This window comes from Lissotriton helveticus, chromosome 1_2 (genome assembly GCF_964261635.1).
Source record: "Lissotriton helveticus chromosome 1_2, aLisHel1.1, whole genome shotgun sequence".
Lineage (NCBI taxonomy): Eukaryota > Metazoa > Chordata > Amphibia > Caudata > Salamandridae > Lissotriton > Lissotriton helveticus.
The window spans coordinates 427,338,803-427,366,634 of record NC_136058.1 but is presented as its reverse complement, the minus strand read 5'-3'; the positions used below and the strand labels follow the sequence as shown (position 1 = coordinate 427,366,634).

Sequence of the window (27,832 nt, the reverse complement as noted above, 5' to 3'; positions counted from 1 at the left end):
CCTAGTGTGCGTATATACATCGTGTTAAAAACCGGACCAACCAGCGAGCCTTATCTTCTAGGGCTTAAAAGCATCCATGATCTATTGACCCTGTTTCGGCTCAACCTCTTCCATTACCTCTTGGCACAACCTCGTGGCTCCCACAGAGGCCTGTGCCTCATGCCCTGTGGCTGCAACGGTGAGTCTCCTCAGGACATGATGCACTTTTTAAGGTTTTGTAGTTTTTATGCTGTCCCTAGAAAGTTATTTATTATTCCCATTCTCATAAAAGCGGGTTTTAGGAGGGTGAGACCAGCTCTTATCTTTTAATAACTGCTCTAATGACACTGTTTTGCATACGCTTAACTTTTTACGGGTCGCTATTAGACTCAGGTCAAGCTGCGATTAACTTCTGTACTGTAATTCATGAATTTTTATCTTGTGTTTTGATTAACTTGTACATATTATATTTGTCAATCTGTAACTTGGAAAATGTTTTATCATTTTATGTATGACTTTTATAGTTTTTTTTTATAAAACCGAATAAAGTTTGTTGCTAATAATCACTAGGGGATTCATTTACAGGGTAGCATGGTATCCCTCACAATAACTCCAGGAGTCGCAGTCCACACAATGTATATGCGTTGTTCCCCCTACTTCCAAGTTTACATCTATCCCCAATCACCTGCCCAAACCTCTCCCTCCTGATGCCAATGTGGATTCCGTCATACCGCAGACCATATTTTTGGCCCCTTTGAAAGTGCCCATACAATAAAAATGCTGCAGTTGTAAATACATATCAACTACCATTTGTTGTGTTTGAAACATTTTATTGAATAATAAAACCTAATAAACATGAGCTGATTATTAAAGCAAAACAAAACATCAGTTGCCATACACATAAGGGACGATAGTTGTACATAAAAATCAACATACTGTAACACAGCAAAGTTATCTAGAGCACATTTCTTAATTTCGGGCAATCTTTAAAGTTTAACAATAGAAACGTTCATAAAGAACAAGAAAGGAAAGAAAGAAGGTAGGATACAGTGATTTCATTAATGTAATGCTTCCTACATATAGAAAACCAAATACTAATTATTTTGCTTAGGCAATAAAGTCCTCACATTAAAATACTAAGAGAAATATATTGAACAATGAACATTTCATATGTAATTAGAATTCAATTTGAATATTGTATCCTCCTAAGCATTATTTGACTCATGATTACAACCTGAATGCTTTCTGGAAAGGAACCACCTCATGGGGTTCAAAATCTCATCTTTTCCAACAATAGGATTCAAATGATAAACTTGAATTTCAATTCAATTTATTGATTTAGGCCATTTTGGAGATCACCAATTTTAAATATATGCAAAATCCATACACTTTTGTAAAATTGTCTCCTAAACTTGAATTCCATCCACTTTTTGATTAAACACTTCCCATTCCAGCAAGCATCACAAGACCACTTGTTGTTATCTTCCCAATTAGTGATAATGTTTCGGCTGGCAACAACAATAAATATATTTAGAATTTTACATCCGAAAGCAAAAACATGCCATTTCTGAATCATGGTGCACATTAACATGTAGGAACACAAGGGCATATTTTGGTGTCGCATTCATTAAGGTTTGACCAGGCTTGAAACTAGAATTCTTGATTTTTTGGACATTTAAATGTCATATTTTTTAAAGAGTTCTAACAGACCCAGCACGAGCTCACCGAAGAATAGAAGATGACTGAATTGTACTTAGAGAAAATGTGCTGATAAGTAATCTATTGATGTAAAATACAGTGGTCAGGCAATGCTTGTAGATCTAATCTATTCAGATTTTCACTCCATAGTTTGTTCAATAAATTGACTGAGCATAATACTTGAAGGTCCATCTCTCAGATCAGTTCTAGTACAGTTTTAGCTGCGATAACACTAATAGAGATCATTGATAAATAGATTTTAAAAGCCATGGGTGGAATTGATCCTTGGTCTAAATCTAGATTATTGTCTGCAATAGAAACCAGTACAAACAGATCAAATCTAAAATCATTGAATATGTTTATTATAGTGGTTTAGAGTAAACCCAGAAGACACACATTGTTCCTGAAACTCAGAAAATGTATCTAAAGATTATGATTACATCCTATTTTATGTCCAGAGACTGCTTTAGCTGCTTTCCTGTTTAAGTGACATTTGCAATTATATTTAACAAAACATTAACGATGGATGTCAGAAATTCTGTCTTTAAGTATTGTGTAAGAGTTATGTGTGATGGTTTTTATTTGATCTGAAGCAACACTAACACTAAATAGGTACATGCACCGGTTATCATCCAACTAACATTATTAGCAAACTTAATTTGGAGGGAATTGAGAAAAATGGCCTCATGTTTTATTGTTAAAAAAATCCACTGGTTCAGTAATTCACAGAGTTTGCAAATGCTAAACCTCTTTTTGAAATGTACTAAGCCCATTTAACAATTCAGAATTTGGAAGGGGAATGTTAATAGTTTCCCTTCTGAATATTTAATACATTGTTAAGGTATGTATTGAGTTTTGAAACCATGTGGACTGAAAAACAGTAACAGGAGGTAGTAACCCAAGGGGACATTTGTGAATCTGAAAGTAAAATGGGGTGCATTAAACAATGCCTTTATTTAAAAGCAATCACAGACACAGTAGTGTGCTGACTTTACAAGCAACCACTTTTTACCAAATAGATTATTAGTGCATGAACCTCGGTATTTCCTATATCGCTGAAATTTAGTCTCTAATATTTTTGTAATGTTGTGTAAATATTTGTTCCTGTTAGTTCCCCTTTCAATATTGTCATGAAATGTACCTATTCTTTTTGTCAAACATATTAAAATATCTTTATCACAATTTTTGGGGCATTCTAAAAAGTGTTTTCACTCTCTAACTTGAAGCTTCCCAAGAAAAATACTGCCGCCAGTTCCTGGTTTCTCCTAGATCATTTAGCTTTCTCACTTAAAGAAGCATAATATTGATTTGAGAGAGGTGGTTATTGTAGTCATACGCACTGGGGTTAGTTTAGAAAAGACCAATTCCATAATCTTTAGAAATAATACTTGGAAAAGTTTATGTTGAATAATTTACTGATAAAGATATCAGATAAAAATCCCCTAATTTCTTCTACCTTGTGGTATCAAAAATTTGATAGAATTAACAGACTTCTCTTCTAGATAAATCCAGGTTTGAGAAGTTATTTAATGCGAATATCAACTTTCTGTCTTTTTAACACATTTTGTCAGTGCACCGAGTATTTTCCCTACATAGATCACAACATTTCATGCAATGGTCTGTGCTTGAACCATCAATGAAGGTGTTAAAATGCATTTCTACCACAATCAAGAAACCCTTGGGTCTCTGAGGATTACTGTTGCAAATGAAGACCTAGCTAAGATGAAATATCCCTTTAAAAGGATGATTTCCCTCACCCACCATAGTTGGCACGCTTCCTTAATGGGAATCTCTTTGCACCATGAAAGGCATACTTTGTTATAGAGAAAGGTATACTAAATATCACAATAATGAGCTCAGGGTAGTGGGGGCAGCAGAGTGAAAGTTAAAAGTTAAAACTTGCTAAAGGGTATGTGGTTTCCATTATTTGTACGCCCCTGGGCCAGGATTAAAAACAAGGACACTGTGGGAGAAATATATATGCACTGTTAGAGTCAATAAGAGGTCAACATGTTTCAGCCATTTAACCCTCCAAAGAGGTGTTTGCGCATTCTTCAGGACTTAATCAAAAGTTCTGCCGCTCAATGTACTCAATCAATAACAACAATTGTAATAGCCAATAGGTCTCACCTTTGGGACCTTATAAGTGTTTAGCCATGCATATTCAGTAACAATATGAAATAATTACTATTAAAAAAAAGAAGACTATAAACTAACTAAGCTAGACGTGACTTTATAACTGGTTAATCAAACGTTTCTGGAGGTTTAGTATATATAAACAACTCTTTTTGTCTATGGTGTGTCATATAAAGTTGATGCTTTAAATTTTGGTAAGAATACACAACGTCAAAAAATTCAATACTGCTTTTATATTAATATACCTTTGAAAGCTTGAAGTGAAAGACAATTATAAGTGGCATTTGGTTATGAGTAGGCGCTAATGACTATTTCCGGATGACAATGTAATTAGCATTTTTTTAATAAGATGTGTTAAAAGTATCGGTAGGGAAAATGGCTATTTTGGCCAAAGGCTGCCCTTTCTATATGCATGCTAGTTTTAATTTATAAACAGAATCACAATTTGTTATGTGGTACACAGTAATGTTAGATGAATCTGTTTTACCCTTCTGATAAGCAAGGGATGACGATTAACCGTTTTTTCGTCCCTGGTTTTAAATGGATTCAGGTTGGAACAGAAGAGGTGTTGGTTGACTTTACCTCAGAAAATGGTTGTTTCCCGCATGCTGCTTTCATGCAACTTAAATCCCTTCAGAGGAAGAGGCAGCTGCATGCCTGCATATATGGCCAGATCAGTACTTGGCTGTTTCGGTTCTCCAGTGGGGCTAGAATAGAAGCTGTTAAGGGCAGGGGCTTAGCTTCCCATTGGTGCAGCAAGTGCAGTGGCACCAGGTCCCAGATGCCTTAAAGGCCCACTGAACCCTGATAACTGCTGTTTGTCACAGTTTAAACAGAGGGCTGAGGGGCCCACAGAACAACATTGCTGTTCTCCACAGTCCAAATAAACGGCAGAGGTCACATTTCCTTTCTTGCCTTGGGGCCCAAGGCACACTGGCTAGGACACTGGTTAAGGATGCAGTGGGGAAGAAGTGGCGGAGACAGGTGGATTATCTAAACAGCTCGACGATGACTTCATGCCTGGGTATTAAAGTATTCATTACAATTAAAGACTTAAGCAGAAATAGATATCATAATATAGGAAGGCCTATGTACAAATGCAGCTCGATTAGCGGCTGCCTTTAACTTCTCACTTATCACCTCTTCTAATTTACAGTTTTATATTAGATGCAGACATAAATCGTGACCTATGAATATGTTTATTTATCTTTAGGTTCAAATGACCCATCTTTTCCATATGCAAGTATCTGACAGGTCGGAAACGCCTAATGGCTTTGAACTTGATAAAGCCACATTAATCACTGGTCTTGAAATACAAATGGCAGCATTAGGCACGCAGAGGTGTATTCTACGTAATCTCATTATGTTCAGGGTACGGGAGAGTATTTAGGGCATAAAGCACTTTGACAAAAACATTTGTGCCACCATAGAAATTTAATCTTCCTTGTCCTACCCTAGTATACAAGTAGTACCACCTTCTTTGTATACCTGAATTAAATAGGCACACAAAATAGTACCGTATTTAAAGGCCCAGTTCAGAATTACATGGAAGGGGCACTGTCCCAGACTACACAACGGTGCAGTTTTCAGTGGGTGCTATCATCCCACACAGGCGGAGCACACCAGATTATGCTGGAAAAAACATGTGGCGCCCCAACGTAGGCGCAGTTGTAAACCACCAGTCTGCTTACATAGTAAAGCGTCTGGCACCTATTAAGTGAGGTGGCACGTTTCCCCTGCAGGTGGTTGGGGTCTGTCACCATCCTGTCAGGTGGGGGTATACAATCAGTGCGCCTCCTGACTGCTTGTTTGCCTTTTTGCCTGTGTCAATAATACAGTGGAGTCCTTGGAGGAGTAGTCAATTTGTATTCATGAAAGACACTTGTGTTTCTCGGATGTTTAATCCCCAGATGATGCCTGAACTGTTCCCCAGTGGGCTATTTGTATGTTCTTATGAGGACTGTTAATAATAATAAAAAAGATTTAGTGAGTGTTTATTGCCCTCTATGTCACTCTACTTCTAAGCACCTAATACAGCTTGTACAGTGCTTACTGTCATCTGCTCACTTACTTGCTTATAATGCTTAATATAAATAGTGCACAATTTAGGCATTTGTGTCTGCCTACAACGTGGACATGATACAAATAGCAGTACCTACAAGGTGGATGGTACAATTCAAAAAGAGTCTAAGATACTCCAGCACAGATGACTTTGCATCAACATTATGGGGCATCAGTCTTGATGGCAAGCCAACTTAAAACTTATTATTGTATACATTATTATCAGAGGCTATACTTGCCTCTTGGATACAACTTTACAACGGAATTTTATTAATTTGTGTAAAGTTGTGTGTATACAATAAAACAACCTCCCCACCATAATTGATCTGTCTATTCATCTTGTTGGGATCTGGAGTAGCATGCTACTCACCGAAAAGCACTTCAACACTTCATCAGGGGTAGCAAGCGCTATATAAATGCAAAACCTTCCCTCTTCTATCCCCCCACAATCTTTTTTAACCCAACTAACAGACCAACATGTCCAGCTCTCATATACATTTTATATTTCCCTATACTAATTCACTACTAATCATTTTTGGATCCTAGAGTAGTGTGCTACTCGTCGAAAAAGCGCTTCAAAGTTCGTATGGGGTAGTAAGTGTTATGTAAATCTAAATACATTACAATTACTGTTTACATCGGGCTGCACTATCACGAGGATAGAAGTAGAGTGGGGATTAGAGTTTATCTGCCCAGAACAAAGCATACTACAGAAAGTGTGTGAACAGTCTATATGTTGTGCACCTGGCAGAGAAAAACACAGCAGAGGTGGGAAGAAGGTACGTAATCTGATGGTCAGACCTATGTGGAAAGAGGCAATCACTTTGGGCAGAAAAGAGGGCTTACACGGAGGACTACTTTGTTTGGATGGAGAGCAAGAAAGGGAGGTCTGGAGGATAAGCCTGAAGCTCACTCATCCTGCAAGCAGAGGTGATGGCAAGCAAAAAACTAGTCTTCTAAGGAGGCGAAGAGGACAATTATGTAGGCGCTCAAAGGGAGCACACATAAGATAAGTGAGGTCAACTCCCACTAGGGTATTACGAAAGGAGAAGGAGGAAAGAGATGAGTAATGCACTTCAGAAATCTGTTAACAAAAGGATCGAAGGCCATGCTCAAGAACTCGGGGTACCAGACTTGGGACTGATCGCGTTTGATCTTCTTCAGCAATCTTGGCAGAAGTGGTACAGGAGGCCGCAACTCCACTCGCAACGAAAAGGGTCGCCGAGCGAGAGCCGCTTTGGAAATTCTAACAAGCAGAACTGCTGACATTGAGCGTTCTCTTCGGTGGCGAATAGATCTAACCAAGGCTCTCCCCACTACTGAAAGAGACCTAGCACGACCTTCGAGTGAAGATGCCATTTGTGATCCATCATGCACTGGCGGCTGAGTTTGTCTGTCCTTGCGTTCAGTGAACCTGTAAGTGTTGAACTACCAGAGATATGCCCTGATGTTCCAGCCATGTCTAAAGGCGAAGAGCCTCTTGACATACTGTCCACGACCCCAACCTGCCCTGTTAGTTGCAGTACCACATGGCGGTGGTGTTGATAGTGAACACCTGCACCACTCTTCCTTTGACAGAAAGAAGGAATGCCTTCAGTGCAAGACGAATCGCCCTGGGCTCCAGAGGGTTGATGTGGTGCCTGGACTCCGCCAGAGACCAGAGGTCTTTGATCTCCACCATTCCCATATGGCTGCCCCAACCCAGTAGTGACGCATCCGTCACTACTGTGAACTCAGGTTGGGGAAGGGAGAGGGATCTGCTGTTGACCCAATCCTGGTTCGTGAGCCATCACTGCAACTGACTTGCAGTCCCCTCCGAAATCTGATAGTCATCGTAAAGATTCCCCTGGTGCTGCGCCCACTGGAACTTCAGGTCCTACTGCAGAGCACGTATATGCCATCTGGCATGATGCACCAGCAGGATGCAGGAGGCCATGAGGCCCAGCAGCCTCTGGGTCATTCTCACAGAACACCGGGATGGAGGCTGAAACATCGGTATCATAGCCCGAATATCCTGGACTTGCTGCTAGGGAGGATAGACCCAAAACTGTGCTGTGTCCAGAACCGCTCTGATGAAAATGAGCTTATAGGAAAGAATCAGGTGCGACTTCAGCACGTTAACTGTGAACCCCAGCAAATGTAGGAAGCCTGTCGTAGTCTGGAGGTGGGAGACGACAGCCTGGGCGAGCTCACCTTCAACAGCCAGTCGTCGAGAGAGGGGAAGACTGGAACCCCTGATCTGCGCAGATGAGCTGCGACCACCGCCATCACTTTCGTGTACACCCAGGGGGGGGCTGGTAAGGCCAAAGGGGAGCGTGGTAAACTGAAAATGCTTGTGGCCTACCGTGAACCGTAGGTAATGCCGGTGGGCAGGCAAGACGGGGATGTGAAAGTAAGTGTCCTGCAAGTCCAACGCTACCATCAAATCTCCAGGGTCGAAGGCAGGCAAGACCTGAGCCAAGGTTAACATCTTGAACTTCTCCTTTCGGTGGAAGCGGTTGATGTCCCTGAGGACTATGCTAGGATGCAGGCTTTTGTCCTTCTTCGGTACCAATAAGTAGTGGGAGTAGCAACCCAACCTAATTCTGGCACAGGGACGCGTTTGATAGCTCCCTTGGCAAAGAGATCCATAACTTCCTGGAAGAGAAGGGCCAAATGATCCTCCGACATGGGATGAAATCACCACAAACGGCATCACCCTTACGCACTCCGCTGCTTGCGGAACTCCGCGTAGACGCCAGACTTTTTTTGTTACTTTGCGGAGTTCCTCACTGAGGAACTCCGCATAGGCTTAATCTTATCATTAATAAATAGATATCAGTCATATGTTAAGAAACAAGGGTGAGTAGAAACCTTTCGGGTGGAGTAAAATTTAAGACATTATTATTGTGATTTTTGGGCAATTAGTTGATTTTTGCAAGCACTAACACTTCTCTGTGTATAGTAAAGACCTTGAGAGTTTTGTAACTTTCAGATACTCAAATTGTGGATTCTGTTGCAATGAAAAATATTTTTAGGCCTGTATCCTGCAAGAGTTTCTTGATGAATCCTATTGCAACTACAATATGTGCTCTCTCATGTAAATTCAGGTTGTTAGAAGCTTTTCTGCAACTCAAGATACGCCTTACTTTTCACCTGGTGTGGATGTATTTCTCATGTTTAGTGAGATCTCCTTTCTGAGTATAACGTTTCTGGCTTTCTCCTCCTGTATATGGCTTTAGTCCAGTGTGAATTCTCTCATGTGAAATGACATTGTATTCAAGACTAAACCTTATCTGACATTCAGAACACACATAAGGCTTTTTTCCCCTGTGTGAGTTCGCTCATGTCAAGTGAGAACTAATTTGTAACCAAAACATTGCTTGCATTTCGAGCACTCATAAGGTTTTACCCCAGAGTGGGATCGCTCATGAAGCATAACACTGTCTTTCAGATTCAACCTTTTATGGCATAAGGATTTTCTCTAGTGTGGAGTTTCTCATGGTGAGATAGCGTTTTTCTCTGCAGCTTTTCTGGCATTCAGAGCACTCATAAGGTTTTCATCAGTATGGAGTCGCTTATGGTTAGCGAGGCTGTGCCTATCAAATATGAATTTCTGGCATTCACAGAAATTGGTAATGTTTTACCCCTGTGAGCGTCTGCTCATGTAGAGTGAGATTGCGTTTAAAATTGATGCTTTTCTGGCACTTGGAGCACTGAATTATTTTGATGGTGTGTTTTCTTATGGCGCTTGTAACCATCTCGTCCTCTGAATCTTTTCTGACATTTAGAGCACTGATAATTTTTTTCACCAGTATGGATTCTCACATGTTCAGTGAGATGAGATTTACGGCTGAAACATTTTTGGCATTCGGAGCACTGATAAGGTTTTTCCCCAGTGTGGATTCTTATATGCTCAGTGAGATTGTTTTTTTGTCTGAAACATTTGTGGCATTCAGAGCACTGATACGGTTTTCCCCCAGTGTGGATTCTTATATGCTCAGTGAGACTGCTTTTTTGACTGAAACATTTGTGGCATTCAGAGCACTGATAAGGTTTTTCCCCAGTGTGGGTTCTTATATGCTGAGTGAGACTGCTTTTTTCACTGAAACATTTGTCGCATTCAGTGCACCGATAACGTTTTACCCAAGAGTGGGTCCTTGTATGTTTAGTGAGTCTCATTTTGTCACTGAAACATCTCTGGCATTCGGAGCACTGATAAGGTTTTTCCCCAGTGTGGAATCTCACATGTGGAGTTAGAAGTGATTTAAGTTTGAAATCTTTTGGGCATTCGGAGCACTGATAAGGTTTTTACCCAGTGTGGTTTATTATATGCAGCGTGAGATGTCTTTTTTCACTGAAACATTTCTGGCATTCAGAGCACTGATAAGGTTTTTCCCCAGTGTGGGTTTTTATATGCAGCGTGAGATGTCTTTTTTCACTGAAACATTTCTGGCATTCAGAACACTGATAAGGTTTTTCCCCAGTGTGGGTTCTTATATGCTCAGTGAGACTGCTTTTTTGACTGAAACATTTGTGGCATTCAGAGCACTGATAAGGTTTTTCCCCAGTGTGGGTTCTTATATGCCGTGTGAGACTACTTTTTATACTGAAACATTTCTGGCATTCAGAGCACTGATAAGGATGTTCCACAGAATGGGTTATTGCATGTCGAGAAAGACTTTGTTGGTTATAAAACCTTTCCTGGCATTCAGAGCACTGATAAGGTTTTTCCCCAGTGTGGAATCTTACATGTGCAGATAGAAGTGATTTAAGTTTGAAATTTTTTGGGCATTCAGAGCACTGATAAGGGTTTTCCCCAGTGTGGATTCTTGTATGTTCAGTGAGTCTGCTTTTGCAACTGAAACATTTCTGGCATTCCGTGCACTGATATGGTTTCTCTCCAGTGTGGGTTATTGTATGCCGAGTGAGACTGTTTTTGTCAATGAAACATTTCTGGCATTCTGTGCACTGATGAGGTTTTTCCCCAGTGTGGGTTCTTGTATGCCGAATCAGAGTGTTTTGATCACTGAAACATTTCTGGCATTCAGAGTACTGATAACGTTTTTCCTTAGCCTTAGAGTGGTATCTTGTATGCTGAGTGAGACTGCGTTTGTCATTGAAACATTTCTGGCAATTCGGGCACTAATAAGGTTTGTCCACAGAGTGGGTTTTTGTATGTCGAGATAGACTTGGTTTGTTACAAAACCTTTTCTGGCATTCAGAGCACTGATAAGGGTTTTCCCCAGAGTGGATTCTCATATGTTCAGTGAAATAAGATTTTTGGTTGAAACTTTTTGGGCATTCAGCGCACTGGTAATGTTTTTCCACACAGTGGGTTAATGCATGTCGATATAGACTCGGTTTGATACTAAACCTTTTCTGACATTCAGAGCACTGATAAGTTTTTTCCCCAGTGTGGATTCTCATATGCTCAGTGAGATAAGATTTACTCCTGAAACTTTTTTGGCATACTTTGCACAGAGAGTGTTTTCCCCCAGTGTGGATTCTCATATGCTCAGTGAGATAAGATTTACGCTTGAAACTTTTTTGGCATACTTTGCACTGAGAGTCGTTTCCCCCAGTGTGCATTCTGTCAAATTCTGTGAGATAAGATTTATGGCTGTATCTTTTTTGGCATAGGTAACTTTTTTCCCCAACTTTGGTTATTTTGCCTCGATTTTAGAGTCGGGCTTGTTTAGATAATGTTCATCATTTGTCTCTAAAAGAAATTGAGTGTAATCTTCTTAACATTTGAATTGAGCAAAATATGTCTGGAAGCAGCCCTGTAACACCTGTTGAAATTTTTCTAGCAGAAATGTAGGTAATAGCCTCTCCGGAAGCAACTTTTTTTGTGACTGAAGTTTTTCTCAAATCTATTTGTATAGGTTCTTAACAATGCAGTGATAAGGTGTTAGTCTGATATTTAACGATTAAACTAATAAGTACCTTTTTGCACTGACATAATGGCAGTAACTGAGGGCGTTAGAATGTACAGAGTACTATTGTGGATCATTAGTCGCAGAACATCAGTTCCTTTTACCCTTTCTAAGTTTGGTGTAAGGTTAAGGTTTGTAGTTCTGAAGATGAGGTTTTATTTACATTAGCTATAACGCAATGGTGCACCTTTAATTCATTTTTATATTTAACAGTTTTACATATCACTCATGCACAGCAGATAATGTTGAGGCGATTTACATAGAATTACAGAACAGTACTCAATAAAAAGGAAACAATCTGAGATGGTCATGAACACAATAAAGTGGTGAATTTTTAAGGTTTTCGCAAGAGTGAGCAGTGTGCGTCGCGGTGCTATATCCCGAGGCAGATAGTCTCAAACTTGTGTAGCTGGTTAAAAACAGTTGTTGAACAAAGGTGATTTTCCAATGTTTTGATTGTTAACGTGTCAGCTTCGGAGTCTTCTTTCAGCGTCTTTTCTTTGATGGTAACCAGAAGAAACCTTTAGTTGTAACTTTCTTTTATGCAGTGTGTGCTTCCTCTCTAGAATTACATGATGCTTTAGATGAACGTTATTCTGTCAGGCTGAGGCAATTTGTCTTTCTGATAATATTTCAGATGAGGATGCTGAAGTGGTCTTTCTACACTTTTTCTGAGGCTGTGTGCACAGATATGGCTTTGCTCTGGGTTAATGAAATGCAAAATTAGAGATTTCACTTACAGGTATAGTACTTTCCTCGCCACACTTAGATTATTGGAAATTGTTTAAACGTAGAATGCTGGATATCCTTCAGTTTTTCAAAATAATCCTTCTTGTGGCACTGACATTCAGTTGCTTAGTGCTAAATCTTGCTTTCTTCGTCCATAATTTCATTCACCTATAGTATTAAAATTAAATAGTTAATACATGAACATTTCTAAAAATATAATTTACGAGCCAAATCAATGCAGAATTTTGAAAATGTTGAGCTGTTTTTCAGACAGAGCCGAGTGTAGAATGGTAGCATGAGAGTACTTGGATCTAGGAGTGAGGATTTGTAGAATTGTCAACATTTTATTAAGCTCACAAAGGATACATGTACCCTATGGACTTGTAACATAGAATCACAAAGGCAGATATGAAAGTCATATGGACTGGCACCAAACAAATATTAAAAAAATATATACTATTAATTAATTTGTAATGCAGATCTGGGAAGTGAATGACTCCTCCACGGACAACAGATGTATTCCCCTGCCCTGGGTTACCACCTACTTGTATCTGGTTTCCTGACTTTAGAGTTTTGGCCTCTGCCGCACGTAAATCTATTGTGTGCTGCGAGGACTATGCCTAGACCTATCCCTCAACTATGGTCCAGAGTATGAATCAAGGGCGATGAAATTAAGCTGTACTTTCATGTGTTCATTTTATTCCACCTGATTATCAGTTGTTAGGTTTTTCTGCACCTGGACTTACTGGGTGCAGAAAATCAGGACACAATTTCTTTCCAGACAGAAAAATTAGACTGAAAAGACGTAAAAGACACTGGGTGCAGCAGAAGCAGCCAAGACTTATGCTGGGTTTTTTACTAACTAGGGGAACACACAATTCTTCCCTCTGTTGGTGTTCACAGTCGTCGTCGTCCTCTGATTCGGCTTTGAGTGCAGAGCGTATCGAGTAGAGCCGAACCGGAGTTCATGAGCAAGCAGAGCGGAGCCTGGGATGACTGACTGGGTTTGTTTTGTGACCGGTTCCCGCTCCCGCAGGTTTCTCCCGCTTCACCCGCGTCCTGTTATATGGGCGCTTTAAGTACTACGGATCTGCTGCGAGGGCAGGAACAGCCACTGCCGGCACCGCGGTGCTAAGGCGCTGCTGGTGTGGTGGCCGCTGCAGGGGTCAAAGGAGCATTGGCCTGCGGTGCTGCTGGTGAGCCGCCTGCTGCCGGGCACAGAGGAGCACAGAGGGTACAGAAGAGCCTTGGCCTGTCGCCTGGTTTTACGTATATACCAAGCATTGAGCAGAGCTGAGCTGAGGAGTGGAGGGAAGTGTCTACATCTGCCGTTGGTAGTGGGACTGGCTCTGGATCCCGCTCTTGCTCCCGAAGGATTACCAGCATTCTCCCTTGTACTCTTGACAGCGATGAATAGCAAAGAACAAGCAATGAACAGTGAGTGGTGAGTGACAAGTGGCAAGAGGTGTGTGGCATGTGGCGAGTAGTTAAGGTTGATCGGTCAGTAAGTCGCTGAGCCATTGGAGTCTGTAATAAGTCTGTAATACAAAATCTGAGAAATTATGCAAAGGGGAAAGTGACAATAGACTGTGACCGTGTTGAAGCACCCCTCGACCCCTGAATTACTCTGCATGCCTAGACTACAGCCCTACCCGGAGCCCGGATATTAATCAATGAATTAATTAATTAATTTATTTAATAAGTTACCAGCAGCACCGGCGGATTCTGTACTGATGTGAGCTTTGGGGGTATTTTTCCTTGGAGGTGTTTGGAGGTGTTTTTGTCCCGTTTGATTTTCTGAAAGAAGCAAGACTTCTTCACCTTAGAGGGTGTATTATGAGGTAAGGAAAGGAGCGGCCACCTTTCCCTCCTATCAAAAGGAAAAGAAAAATACAACAAACACTAATATTAGATACGTTTAAAATAAAACAGGCAGGGGACATACACTCCTTTAAATAATCTAAGGTCCATACATTTTGGGAAATTGGGAAAGTCGCCGTCAAAATTTGATTTTATGAAAGATTCAACCGGTGCTATGGTAACCAATCCATGTGATCTTCAATTTCCAACTAAAGCACTGAGTAGAACAAATATTATATCCCCTAAGCAAGGAGTAAGTGAACCAGGCCACCCTGAGTCTGAAGCTGAAGTCGAATGAATGTCAAATTCAACTAAGGACCAAGTCAACCATTGGGGTCAAATAACGGACCTAGAGATGTTAACTATTCCACTTACTGGTTGTTCACAACAAGAGGACCCAAAATGCATGAATCTAACAATGGGAGATACTCAGCAATTACTACCAACTAGGCAGCCAATGCCAATAGAAGTGCAAGTAAAAATCAGAAAAGCTAACGGGATAGGGGAACCATCTAATTTGGGCCAAATAAATCAACCAGAGCAAGAAACTCCAAATGAACTAAATGGTGGGGTGAAAATGTTAAGGGAAGCCAATACCCCACTGAAATCTGATCTTAATCTGTCTAAAATAAATTCCGTTCAAAAACTGGACCAGCCGAAATGTAATCAAAATAACGGATCTTAAATTAATAAGGACAAATACAACAGCAACCCAGAAACTCTGCAGCGTTGGAGTACTCCGTATCAAAAAGACATTTTGAATAGTAGTCCACAATTCATTAATTCTTGTGACGAGGGACATGATTTTCAAGGACCACAAACAGAGGAGTATAAGGACCTATTAATCATAAATGGGCAACACCATAGCCCAGGTACCAGGAAGTGGGAACAAGGGAGCAATTTGGGATTTATTCTTCAAAACCTCACAATTAACTCTGGAAGCTTTAACATAGCAGTCCAACAAAATGGAGGTCCAAATAGATCTCTTTAGCGCTATGGCATCCTCTGTTGCTGGAATTGAGCAGAAGATAACAAGGTTAAATAATCTAATCGTAAGGGCACAATCTCAGCCAATATCTACGTATGCAGAGTGTAGTTGTGCCCCACTAATTAACAAACTGGCTACCATTCCGGATATTTTAAAAACTATAATTGACGATGTAAAAGGGAATTTTCCTAATATGGGAATTCAACCCATCAAGACCGACTGTCCCTCTAAAGATACAATAAAATGGAAAGACAATATTGTTGTTGTTGTTAAAGAAAAAATAGATGATAAAACAAAAGATCAGGAAGTGATAAACCTATGCTCGACACAATCAACAATGACAGTACCAGAGTAGAAGAAACGAATAGAGATTTGTTAAAAACCTGGAAGCATATTAAATTACCACAAGATCTGGGAACTGAAACGAAGCAGTTACATAAACATCGACAATCATGGTCTCAAACTGTTAGTAATCATAATGGAAGGTTAATTGAGCATGCTCAAGTGAAAATAGCCTGCAACAAATTAAATTAAATAACCCAGATCAAAAAGAAGGAGTGGAGCAGGTAATTTTTACGCTGGAATATAAATCTAGGGGTAATAATGATATCTTGACTCGTGGGAACATATTAAAATTGTGTAATGCAGTACCCTCATTAAAGAAAATTAAATGTACCGACATAGAATCAATTGAATTCCTTACATTCAAGAATAATAATCGAGAATCGACATTAGTAACTTGGACATCATCTACTGCCGCCAGACTTATTATGCAAGAACATAATCTCTTTCAGGCTGGGGAATAAAAATAACAACTCCCCTGCAACCTTCCTATCCTAGCCCTTTTGTTTCATCAAAATTATAAAATCATAACCAAATGAGAACCGAGAATAATAAGAAATACTCAATATAAAAAAAAAAAACACGGGTATGACCAACGGGCATCTTTTAAAATCATTAGAGGTAAAAAAAGGAGACCAATTATTTGACACTGTCAAATTAGGTTGGCTAACAGCAGCCCTCCATAATGTCAGGCAGGATTGACATCTACAATCAGAAGTTCATTTAAGGGGGCCAACACTTTTAAAAGACAAAGAACTGTTTATTAAGAGATCCCACGCATGGATGTTGGTCCAGGAATATACAAGTCTTAAGGTCCAACCATATTTAGAAATACCATGGTCTCTACAAACGAAAAACACCTTTATGAAAGCACGATTTGGCAACTTACCTGGCTTAAAACATGTAGTATCCTGGTTGAGACCATCTAACCCGACTATGTGCAGACTATGCAACATATGGGATGAAAGTACTTTGCATTTTGTTTGTATATATGCAGTAATGATGGCGGAAAGAAAACGATATTTGAAAACTGCTTCATTGACAGAGGTGTTCGTACCCGCAGACATGCCATGGTAGTTTGTTTTAGACCGTCGGATATTAAAATGAACCCCAATTTTACTAAATTTTTAATACTTGTTAAAAAGAAGTTGGATACTTGTGAGGTGCCCACAGGAAATCTGGAAGTCTAAGAAAATTAAGGACAACATTGAGGACTATTTTTATGATATCACACATAAATTGCAGAAATATTAATTGACACTATTTATATTAAGTCCTGGAAAGATGACGGTCTGATGTAATGCCTATAAATTGTGTTTATGTTATTTAAGAAAACTAATTTGGATTTTTTGAAATGTAAAAATTATTAGTCTGTATTTTAAATTGGTGTGTTTTCTTTAAGAATGTAGTAATTGTAAGATGTTTGTTAATCATTTTTTAACACAATGTTTATTGGTTTATTATTAACTTACAATTTAGCACTGATAAGCATCATAACAAATTTGTATATCGGCATTCCCCAATAAGAAACTAAATCATTCAAAGAATAATGACCATTTCTTTATCTGCGGCCGTCTCAAACGCCGGTCCTGGCACGGTCCATCAGTGGGTGCCGTGCTAGTAGCCATTCTCAACTGCCCCCCAACCCTCATCCCCACCCCAACTCAGTCAACCCCAACCGCCACCCCCCTTCCCCCAGGCGTGTCAGTGTGGACCATTCACTGCTGTCCTGAGGGGCTAAGACAACGTGATCATGAAAGCACTGTGATATTAAGCGTCTCACATGTTGGACGAGTGCCACACTTTGTCACTATCTCATGGTGGAATCCCACCGACTATTGCAGCGTGTTATGCCGTGCTCGACTCGGGCCATGTGCTCGGGTCTCATCATCTGCATCTGCAGGGGCTGTAAGATCCAGAACTAACCTTTCCCAGGCTCTTGCCCTCTCTAACGCCTTCTCATTGCCCGTTCTACTTGCCATTTATAACCGGACAGTGCCCTCACACTCAGCTCATTTGCGGAATTCCGCCTTCCACGTACCTATACTACGGTCCTTTTTCGCTTTCCAATAGCAGGTTATAGCCCTTTTGGGCAATAGGAATCCCAAATCTATGAATTTGCTAGTAGTTTTGTTCTTTGAGGTGTGGGGAAACCAATGCAGGATACAGTGTGCCATGGAGGGTTGTAGGTCTCTCTCAGTTATATCCATCAGTAGTGCCGTCACCTCCCTCCAAAAGGGGTCAAGAGAGGGACAGTCCCACAACACATGTTTGAAGACCGCTCCAGCCATGGTGCACCTCGGACAGGCCGCTGACTGGGCCGGAAAATATTTATGCAAGCGGGCTGGAGTATGCTCTATGTAGGATGTGAAAGTGTACTACTTGAAATCGCACATTGCGTGTGCTTTTCCAGGCCCTCTCTACTTTCCCACTCCATGCTGCATCTGGGATGTCTTTCCCTATATCCAGTTCCCATTTAAGCTTAAGGGCAGCCATTGGGGACAGGGACTCTAGTGTCATGCGCCTATATAGGCATGTCACCTCCTTTATAGTGCCCGCCGCAGCCACAACATACTGGCACCCCATGGAAGTGGGCGGCTCCGTAAGGCCTGTTTTCCAGTGCTTTTGAATAGCTGCTGTGAGTGCTGTGTATTGCAGAAAGTCGCCACCAGGTAGGTCATCCCGGGCTCGAAGATCATCAAAAGGTAGAAGGGCCCCTTTCTCGTAAAGGTCTCCATTGTCTGTAAACCCAGCTGTTCCCATGACTCCAGTTTCTGCCAGGTGCCCCCATGTGGTAGAGCTCTGCACATCTTCAGCGGTATGGCTGGGGAGTAAGGGGTCCCTATGCCCAGTTTCCGGAGATATCTGTTCCAGCATTTCCGGGCTGTGGCAAATTCCAGGGTAAGGTGTATGGCCCGAGCGGTAGCCGTAACACTGCGAGAGAGCACCATCAGGGGACCCGGCAGCTCACCAGGTTCACCTTCTTCCCTAGTGGCCCTCGCCAACCATTGCATTGTTATGTTATGTTATGTTAATAACTTTTATTCAGCGCACAGCTGCCCCAGCGAAGGGGCGTCCTGGCGCCTGATCAAGTACCACAACATAACAGATCGCCACTGAGAAGAAGAAATTAGTTAACGGAGGTGAACAGATGGGTCTTAATCGCCCGTCTGAAAAGAGTCAGGCTATTCAGGGCACGGATATGGACAGGAAGAGAATTCCATAGTCCAGCCGCCATAACACAAAAAGAACGACCTCCTATCCTACTCAATCTAAATCTAGGCACGTTCGCTAGGTAAAGAGATTCCGACCTGAGAGACCGCCTGGGGACATACGGGGAAACAAGGCCCATCAAGGCGGGGGGAGACGAGAGTTTCAAGATCTTAAATGTCAAACAGAGTGCCTTAAATTTGATTCTCTGTCTGACCGGCAGCCAATGCAGGGAGGTCAGGACTGCCGATACAGAGCACCGTCTCGGGAGGCCTACAATGGCCCGCGCAGCGGCATTCTGTACTCTCTGCAGTCTAGTCGCCTCGGCCTGATTAACGCCGAGTAACAGAGCACTCCCATAGTCCAGCCGGGAAAGAATGGAGGCTTGGACCACCAGTTGCCGAGTAGGGGGGTCGAAGAATTTAAGGACCGGTCTCAGTCCTCGCAGAATCCCATAACAGGTAGCTGCGATCTTCTTAGTATGGCTGGTAAAAGAAAGGTTGGAATCCAGCCAGACCCCCAAGTTCTTCACTTCGGCCGCTGGAATGGGAGTCACCCCCAGCTCAGGAGGCCACCATTGATCTCCCCACAAATCCGCTTGCTTTCCTAAAATCAGGACTTCGGTTTTCTTGGCGTTTAACTGTAAACAGTTAATACGCATCCAGTCCGCCACGGCAAGAAGCCCTGCGCGAAACCTGGGGGCAGTCACCTCAGGGTCCCCACTGAGTGTCACCGCTAGCTGCGTGTCATCGGCATAAGATGTCATAGTTAAGCCAGATTGTCTAACCACGGCAGCTAGCGGTTTCACATACAAGTTGAACAGCGTGGGGCTCAACGCCGAACCCTGAGGGACTCCTAACCCCAGAGGATGGAACGAGGACTGACCAGGAGGAATGGCCACTTTAAAAAACCGGTCCGAAAGGAAAGAGCGGAACCATTGAAGAGCCTTGCCCTCAAGTCCCACTTCCTCCAGCCTCCGCAACAAAATGCCATGAGACACAGTATCAAATGCGGCGCTCAGATCTAACAAAAGGAGCGCCGCTGTCTGCCCCACATCCAGCACCGAACGGAGATGTTCGCTCATAAAGAGCAGAGCCGTTTCGGTGCTGTGTTGTGCCCGAAAGCCATTCTGACTCTCGTCAAGAATATTATTACGAGAGAGATGGGCAGACAAGATGGAATTTACATGTGCCTCAGTGACCTTGGCGGTCCAGGGCAGGAGGGAGATGGGGCGGTAGTTCTCAGGGAGCAGAGGGTCTAGACTAGGCTTCTTCAATATGGGGCTGACCACTGCTTGCTTCCAAGAAGCAGGAACCACGCCTTCCGTAAGTGAAAGATTAATCAGGTCCAGTATGGGTTCACGACACAGGGGCGGGAGGAGAGTGATAAGCTCTGGCTTCAAAGGATCTAAAGGAGAACCCGATTTAATTTTGAGGCTCAGGGTGTCAAATGCCTCAGCCGACATAGCAGGCAAGGAGGACAGAGGTTCACAATCTGGAACCCCAACAGGCCTGGACTCAGCATCGGGCACAGCTGGCATAAACCCTCGGTAGATTATCTGCACCTTCTCCACGAAAAAGGATGCCAAGCTTTCACAATGAGAGTCCGTGCAGATTTCTAGCGAGGTGGCCCGTTTACCCATCAGATCTTTAAGCACCTTAAAAATTAATTTAGATGGGTTAGGGCTGATGGAGAACTCAGACGCATAATATGCTGCCCGGGCTTGACAGATAGCTCTGTGATAGCTCTTCAGCTGGGTAAAGTACAATGATTTCAGTGTGGGGTCAAAAGACTTCCTCCACGCCCTCTCCGCTTGTCGGCAAGTTCTCTTGAGCTCAGCAAGGGACTCATTATACCAAGGACTGCGGGTTTTAGCATGACATTTCGACCAACGCATTGGTATAAGAGAATCGAGGGCAGTACGGACCCAAGCACAGAACTGTTCATATCCCTGTTCAACATTCGACAGGTTGCCCAAGGGCTGTGCCTCGAGAATATTAACAAACTCCTCCATTTTAAGCTTACGCCAATTTCTTTTAAAGGTCAATCTGTCCACAGGTTTAAATTGGTGGTCATCCAGAGGGCATGATACTTTAACCAATAGATGATCAGTCCAGCCCACCACCATCGGGTCAGATGCCAGAGCCCGGTCCAAGGTGGTAAAAAAGGGGTCGAGAATGTGACCTCCTCTGTGGGTAGGGGCAGTGACAAGTTGGTTCAACTGCATGGCTTCCAGATCCGCTATCAAAGAGCTGATAGATAAAGAAGATGTCTGATCAAGATGTATATTCAGATCACCAATGATGTTAAAATTAGCACATCTAGGAGCCAGGGAGTTCACCATGTCAACGAGAGCGGCCTTAAAGACCGTGTCATTCCCTGGAGGGCGATAGATTAACAGACCACTAAAAGTGAACTGATGGCTGACAGTGACCTTGAAAGCGGCGCTTTCGCACATCGGCAGATCAAGGACTTGCCAGACCGCCGGAAAGCAAGATTTTGTTGCCAAAGCTATGCCTCCACCCCTGGTAGTACGGTTCAGGGTGAAGACCGTGTAGGTGGAAGGAAAGGCCAAATTTATTATGGCCGAGTCGGTGTCCTGTAACCATGTCTCAGTGAGAAAAATAAGATCCGGTGAGTCCTTGTCGATCATATCGCGAAGGGACTGATGGTGCTTAACCAATGATCTGACATTAAGGCTCCATATACTGAGTGCTCGCCCAGAAAAGTCAGTATGCGCAGCTAAGGTAGACCTTTCAGAGGAGCGCACCCCACTAGGGGGATCCAACGAAAACCTGCCACACGGACAGTCATAGGGTCCCACAAGTGGGCACACCGAAGCATGAGTACAATCCGAGTGACCGTCTCTTAAGGTAAGGAGTTCAGTACGATTGTACCTGAGTGGCATGATAAAGTCCATGGTGTAATGAGGACTGATGCCAGAGTCCTGTGCCCGTACCCGCTACCTCGACGCGCACAGCGCAGGCGTCACCACTGCGCGTCCCGCTGCGCGGGAGAGGACGACTTTAAATAGGCGTCTCAAAGTGCATCACAAGCGTGGGGACGCTCCAAGATGGCGCCCACAGGAAGTAGAACTCACCCAATCCAAAATGGCGCCCACAATTATCCACCCCGGGACCCGGACCCGCCAAACAGCGGTGACAGTTCCTCAATTTAAATGCAGGTAAGGGGACTTGGAGCCACACAGGGGCGCTACGTTAAAATCAGCAAATACAGCAAACTGAATAAACTAAATATGATAAAGGCAAGTTAAAAGTGCAGCGCACTAGCAGCGCGACCTGCGCAGAATGCAGCAGATGATCAAGGGATGAGGTGTGAGAGTCCGCCTTAAATAGGCGTCTCAAAGTGCATCACAAGCGTGGGGACGCTCCAAGATGGCGCCCACAGGAAGTAGAACTCACCCAATCCAAAATGGCGCCCACAATTATCCACCCCGGGACCCGGACCCGCCAAACAGCGGTGACAGTTCCTCAATTTAAATGCAGGTAAGGGGACTTGGAGCCACACAGGGGCGCTACGTTAAAATCAGCAAATACAGCAAACTGAATAAACTAAATATGATAAAGGCAAGTTAAAAGTGCAGCGCACTAGCAGCGCGACCTGCGCAGAATGCAGCAGATGATCAAGGGATGAGGTGTGAGAGTCCGCCTTAAATAGGCGTCTCAAAGTGCATCACAAGCGTGGGGACGCTCCAAGATGGCGCCCACAGGAAGTAGAACTCACCCAATCCAAAATGGCGCCCACAATTATCCACCCCGGGACCCGGACCCGCCAAACAGCGGTGACAGTTCCTCAATTTAAATGCAGGTAAGGGGACTTGGAGCCACACAGGGGCGCTACGTTAAAATCAGCAAATACAGCAAACTGAATAAACTAAATATGATAAAGGCAAGTTAAAAGTGCAGCGCACTAGCAGCGCGACCTGCGCAGAATGCAGCAGATGATCAAGGGATGAGGTGTGAGAGTCCGCCTTAAATAGGCGTCTCAAAGTGCATCACAAGCGTGGGGACGCTCCAAGATGGCGCCCACAGGAAGTAGAACTCACCCAATCCAAAATGGCGCCCACAATTATCCACCCCGGGACCCGGACCCGCCAAACAGCGGTGACAGTTCCTCAATTTAAATGCAGGTAAGGGGACTTGGAGCCACACAGGGGCGCTACGTTAAAATCAGCAAATACAGCAAACTGAATAAACTAAATATGATAAAGGCAAGTTAAAAGTGCAGCGCACTAGCAGCGCGACCTGCGCAGAATGCAGCAGATGATCAAGGGATGAGGTGTGAGAGTCCGCCTTAAATAGGCGTCTCAAAGTGCATCACAAGCGTGGGGACGCTCCAAGATGGCGCCCACAGGAAGTAGAACTCACCCAATCCAAAATGGCGCCCACAATTATCCACCCCGGGACCCGGACCCGCCAAACAGCGGTGACAGTTCCTCAATTTAAATGCAGGTAAGGGGACTTGGAGCCACACAGGGGCGCTACGTTAAAATCAGCAAATACAGCAAACTGAATAAACTAAATATGATAAAGGCAAGTTAAAAGTGCAGCGCACTAGCAGCGCGACCTGCGCAGAATGCAGCAAATGATGGAGCTGGGCTGCTAGATATTACATTTCATAATCCGGGACCGCCAACCCTCCCTCCGCCCGGGGCCTCATGAGTGTACTCAGGGCTACTCTGCGCCAGCCCGTACCCCATAGAAAAGAAACGATCATCGCTCTGAGTCATTTAAACTAGGTTGGCGGAAACCAGATCGGCAAAAGGAGAAAATATCACAAAACAATACAACAAGTGGGACACAAGCATGTGCCCTACTTAGCCAATAGAATACAAAACAAGGGGGGAAGGAACAGACACACAGGTGGTTCAGGCAAAGCTTTTCAGTTTGTTGTACAAAGGGAATGAGCAGTGATAAGAAGAACAAATCGCATAATACACCTTTACAGTTTAGTAAACAAATGTTTTTGGGTGTTTAAGGTGTCTCAAAGTTTCGACTGGGTTTCGATCCAGCAAGGGAATAAGAGGATCATCAACAGGACATAGAATGTATGCCTAATAATTTAGAGCCTCATATGCCTGGGGAAGAAAAATACAAAGACGCAAGAATCAGTCATAGTCATCTCTCACATTGACTACACTAACTCTTTAATTTGGCATTCCGGCATACCAATCTAAAAGACTGCAACTAGTGCCAAACCAGGCTGCTAGATTAATCTATCGCCAGGCAAGAATGCAGTATGTCACCCCTCTTATGAAAAAGTTACATTGGCTTCTGGAAGTCGAACGCAGTGCATTCAAGTTGGGATGCCTCCTCTTTAAAGCGCTCCATGGCAACTGCCCAGTGTCTTTTTTTTTTTTTTTTACGTTTATTTATACTTTTTCAAAAAAGATACAAAGAAGGCAGACAAGAGTACAGACAGAATATTAATGCAGGTGTACAAATGAGGAGGGTGCAGTAGACCAACATAATTGACCTGAGGGCCATTAAAGTACGGTGAGTGAATGATCCATACAATGGGGCATCAGAGACAACATCATGAGAGAGACCACATAATACACATAACAGCAGTATTCAATCGGTAGGAGAATTTAGAGGAGGGGTGGATTGAGGGGGGAACGGGGGAACGTGTATCAACCTGTCGAGGGCCTGGGGGGCACAAGCAGCTGCCACAGTGGTAGGCTGTGTGCCGTCAACTTCAGAGACTGGGTTTGTTAGTAGATATGTTGTGAGGGGTCCCCAGTTGTCACGGGGCCGGGAGGGAAGTGGGAGCAGCTCAGCAAAGGCGTACATTTGGTACTGCCATAATACCATATCTCTAATCCATTCCTTAAACTTAGGCGCTCGGCCTCGGCCCCGGCCCCAACGGCATGCAATTTGGCGTTTGGCGAGAAGGAGGCTGAAGGAGACTAAATTTCTGTGTGTCACTGCTATGGTTGCGGTATAGCCAAGAAGGGCGAAAAGGGGAGTGTGTTGGAGGTGTAGCAATGTCATTTGTTCCAGGGCTTCTAATACCTGAGTCCAATACCCCTGTACGCAGCGCAGTCCCATGCCAGATGGAGGAAGTCAGCCCCTGCAGCCCCACATCGACTGCACCTATCATCATCCCGCAACCGAAAGCGATAGAGTCTAGCAGGTGTATAATATTCACAGTGTAGGAATTTATAGTGGAGTATCCGGAGGCGGCTAATAGAGGTGCTATGCTCCGTTTGCCCGCAGCAGTAAGTCCATTGCTCCTCCGTTATTGTGAGCTGCAATTCTGCAGACCAGTTATCTTTGGAGGTGGTTGGGGAAGCGGACTGAGTGGTGTACAAAGAGTGATAGATGGAAGAAACAAGATGAGGTGCCGCATCCTCGGCCAATATAAGACGGAGTGCAGCGACCTCAGGTGGCTCATTGGGGAAGGAAGGAGTGTTTTCCTTGAACCCCTGCCATAATCGGATATATAAAAAAAGGTCCATGGTGGAGGGTGGTAGCGCGGCGGAGAGCTGCTGCGAGGTTCGGAATTTGCCCTGGGAGTAGAGGTCCCCCCATGTTCGAATCCCATATTTAGCTAGAGTTTTCTTAAATATTCCCTCCAGTAGGACTGGCATTTTTGGATGGTATGACAAGGGAAGCAGAGGCGAGTAGAGCATAAGGGCCTGGGTTCTAGAAACAATAAGTTGCCACGCCCTGGCAGTGGTATTGATTGGGGTTGTAGTGTCCGCGCAGTTAGCGTCAGCAGTGAAGATAGCGCTGTCTAATGGGATGGTATCTGAGAGCCAGTGCTCGGCTGCTACTTGAGGCATGTACCTAGGGAGGTGAAACCAGAAGTGCGCATAATGAGCCTGTGCGCAAATATAATAGAGCTCAAAATTGGGGATATTGAACCCCCCCTTGTGCATAGGGGCGAGTGAGGGTGTCCCACTGCACCCTGGGCTGCTTACCTCACCAAGTGAGGCGAATAAGCTCTATGCGGAGCATCAAAAAGAAATCCCTGCCAGGGTTGTAGGGCACATTTGTGAAAAGATAAAGGAGTTTGGGAAGAATAACCATTTTAATTAAGGATATACGGCCTGCGATGGACAGTGAAGGGTCAATCCAGCGAGTAACATTGTCCTTTATCCCATCTAGAGTACGGTCATAGTTAAGGTGCATCAATTTGTCATAATTTGCGGAAATCCAGATACCGAGATACTTAACCTCGTCAGGGCACCACTCAATTGGAAAGTCCGGGGCAAATCCGTAACTGAGGAGGTAAGGAGGAAGAGTTGAGATTTGGACCAATTTATATGGATCGCAGACAGAACCCTCAAATCGCACAAACTCACGGAGCAGCGGGTTGAGAAATCAGGATATGGCGGGATGGGCAGCGGAGGGCCTTGTTTTGATTGTATTGCCTGACTTTAGCTGGAAGGGCCTCAATTGCTAAAGCAAATAGGGGTGGCAATAGTGGGCACCCCTGACAGTTACCTCGAGATATTGGGATGGGAGACGAGGAATGACCATTAATAAGGACTTTGGCAACGGGATCAGTATAGAGGAGGCGAACCTCAGGATATGAATCACCGTGGGAAACCCATGTTTTGTAAGATCACAAAAAGATAGTCCCCTTCCACCGAGTCAAACGCTTTTGTAGCGTCGAGGAATACCGCAGCAATGGGTATCTTTGGGTGTATGTGTGCAGAGTGGAGAAAAGATTGCGCAGATTATGCGAGGTCGCTCGCCCAGGAACGAAGCCAGCCTGATCGGGAAGCACCAGCTTATCCATCAGAAGGCTAAGGCGGTTAGCTAAAAATTTTGCAAGGATTTTAGTGTCCATAATAAGTAAGGATAAGGGTCTATATTAATCACAGCAATCTACCGCTTTGCCAGGCTTAAGAAGTGACGAAATTAGTGCTAGCCTCATGGAGGGGGGCAGGCAGCCAACTTCCAGTGCTTCATTAAAAAGATTTTAACCACTTCCATGCTAATGACAAGGTCAGCTTGTCATGCAGTACACTGGAGCTGTGCTTATGACGAACTGACCTTGTCATGAAGAATGGGATCTTGTAAATTTCAGCACCCAGCGGGAATTGCCTTAGCAGGCAAGGTGTTAAGGATGGGAAGCAGCTGGGCTATATAAGCTTTATAAAAATCGACAGGGAGACCGTCAGAGCCTGGGGCCTTACCGGATTGCATTTGCATGATTGCCTCGTGTATTTTATCATTTTCAGAGGGAGCCGCAAGGAACTTCCTCGGCGTATCGCCCAATGTTATATCTTGCAGGACGGGGGCAAAGTCAGGAGGTTTGGTTCTACAAGCATAGAAGTCAGTTAAGGTGCGCAGAATATCCTGACTGTCTGCGCTGTATTCCCTCGGGATCTGTAATCTTGAGGACATAATTGGCGAATCTAGGGCGTCGTTTCATTTGCGCCAATTGCCTGCCTGGGCAATCGCCCTCTCCATATTTGCGCGCAGTATAGTACTTTCCGCAAAAGCGTGCTTCTGATGCAGCTGTTTCCTTATATTCTGTGAGCCTTTCTCTGAATGTTGAGAGCTTTTGACCCAATTTCGGTCCCCAGAGTTCAGCCTCTAACTGTTTGAGGTCATTCTCAAGTTTATGAAGGGTACGGCGCAGATCACGCAGGACCCCAAATCTTTTGGAAATACAGGCCCTCCGTATCGTGACCTTAAAAGCTTCCCACACTACACCCACCGAAGAAACAGAACCAATATTAGTCTGGAAGAAGGAGGTGATCTCCTCACCTATTTCCGCCCTGAACACCGTATCAAGTAGAGCCTCCGGAGCAAGCCGCCAGATTCGGGGCACGGATCGCATATCCGGCGGAGCAATAGTTATGAGAACTGGCACATGATCTGAATAAGTCCTGGCGAGATGAGTGGCACGCTCAGTCCAGGAAACTGTGCCC

The 27,832-nt window shown here is 43.7% G+C and overlaps 1 pseudogene across 1 annotated transcript in view; it reads right to left on the bottom strand.

Moving 5' to 3' along the window:
• Positions 1-788: 788 nt before the first annotated feature.
• The window catches only part of LOC144807611 (uncharacterized), a 138,401-nt pseudogene continuing 111,357 nt past the window's right edge, over positions 789-27,832 (bottom strand). Inside the window, exon 6 of the transcript XR_013606361.1 lies at positions 789-12,689. The product of XR_013606361.1 is annotated as an uncharacterized LOC144807611 (transcript). The remainder of the gene's footprint in view (positions 12,690-27,832) is intronic.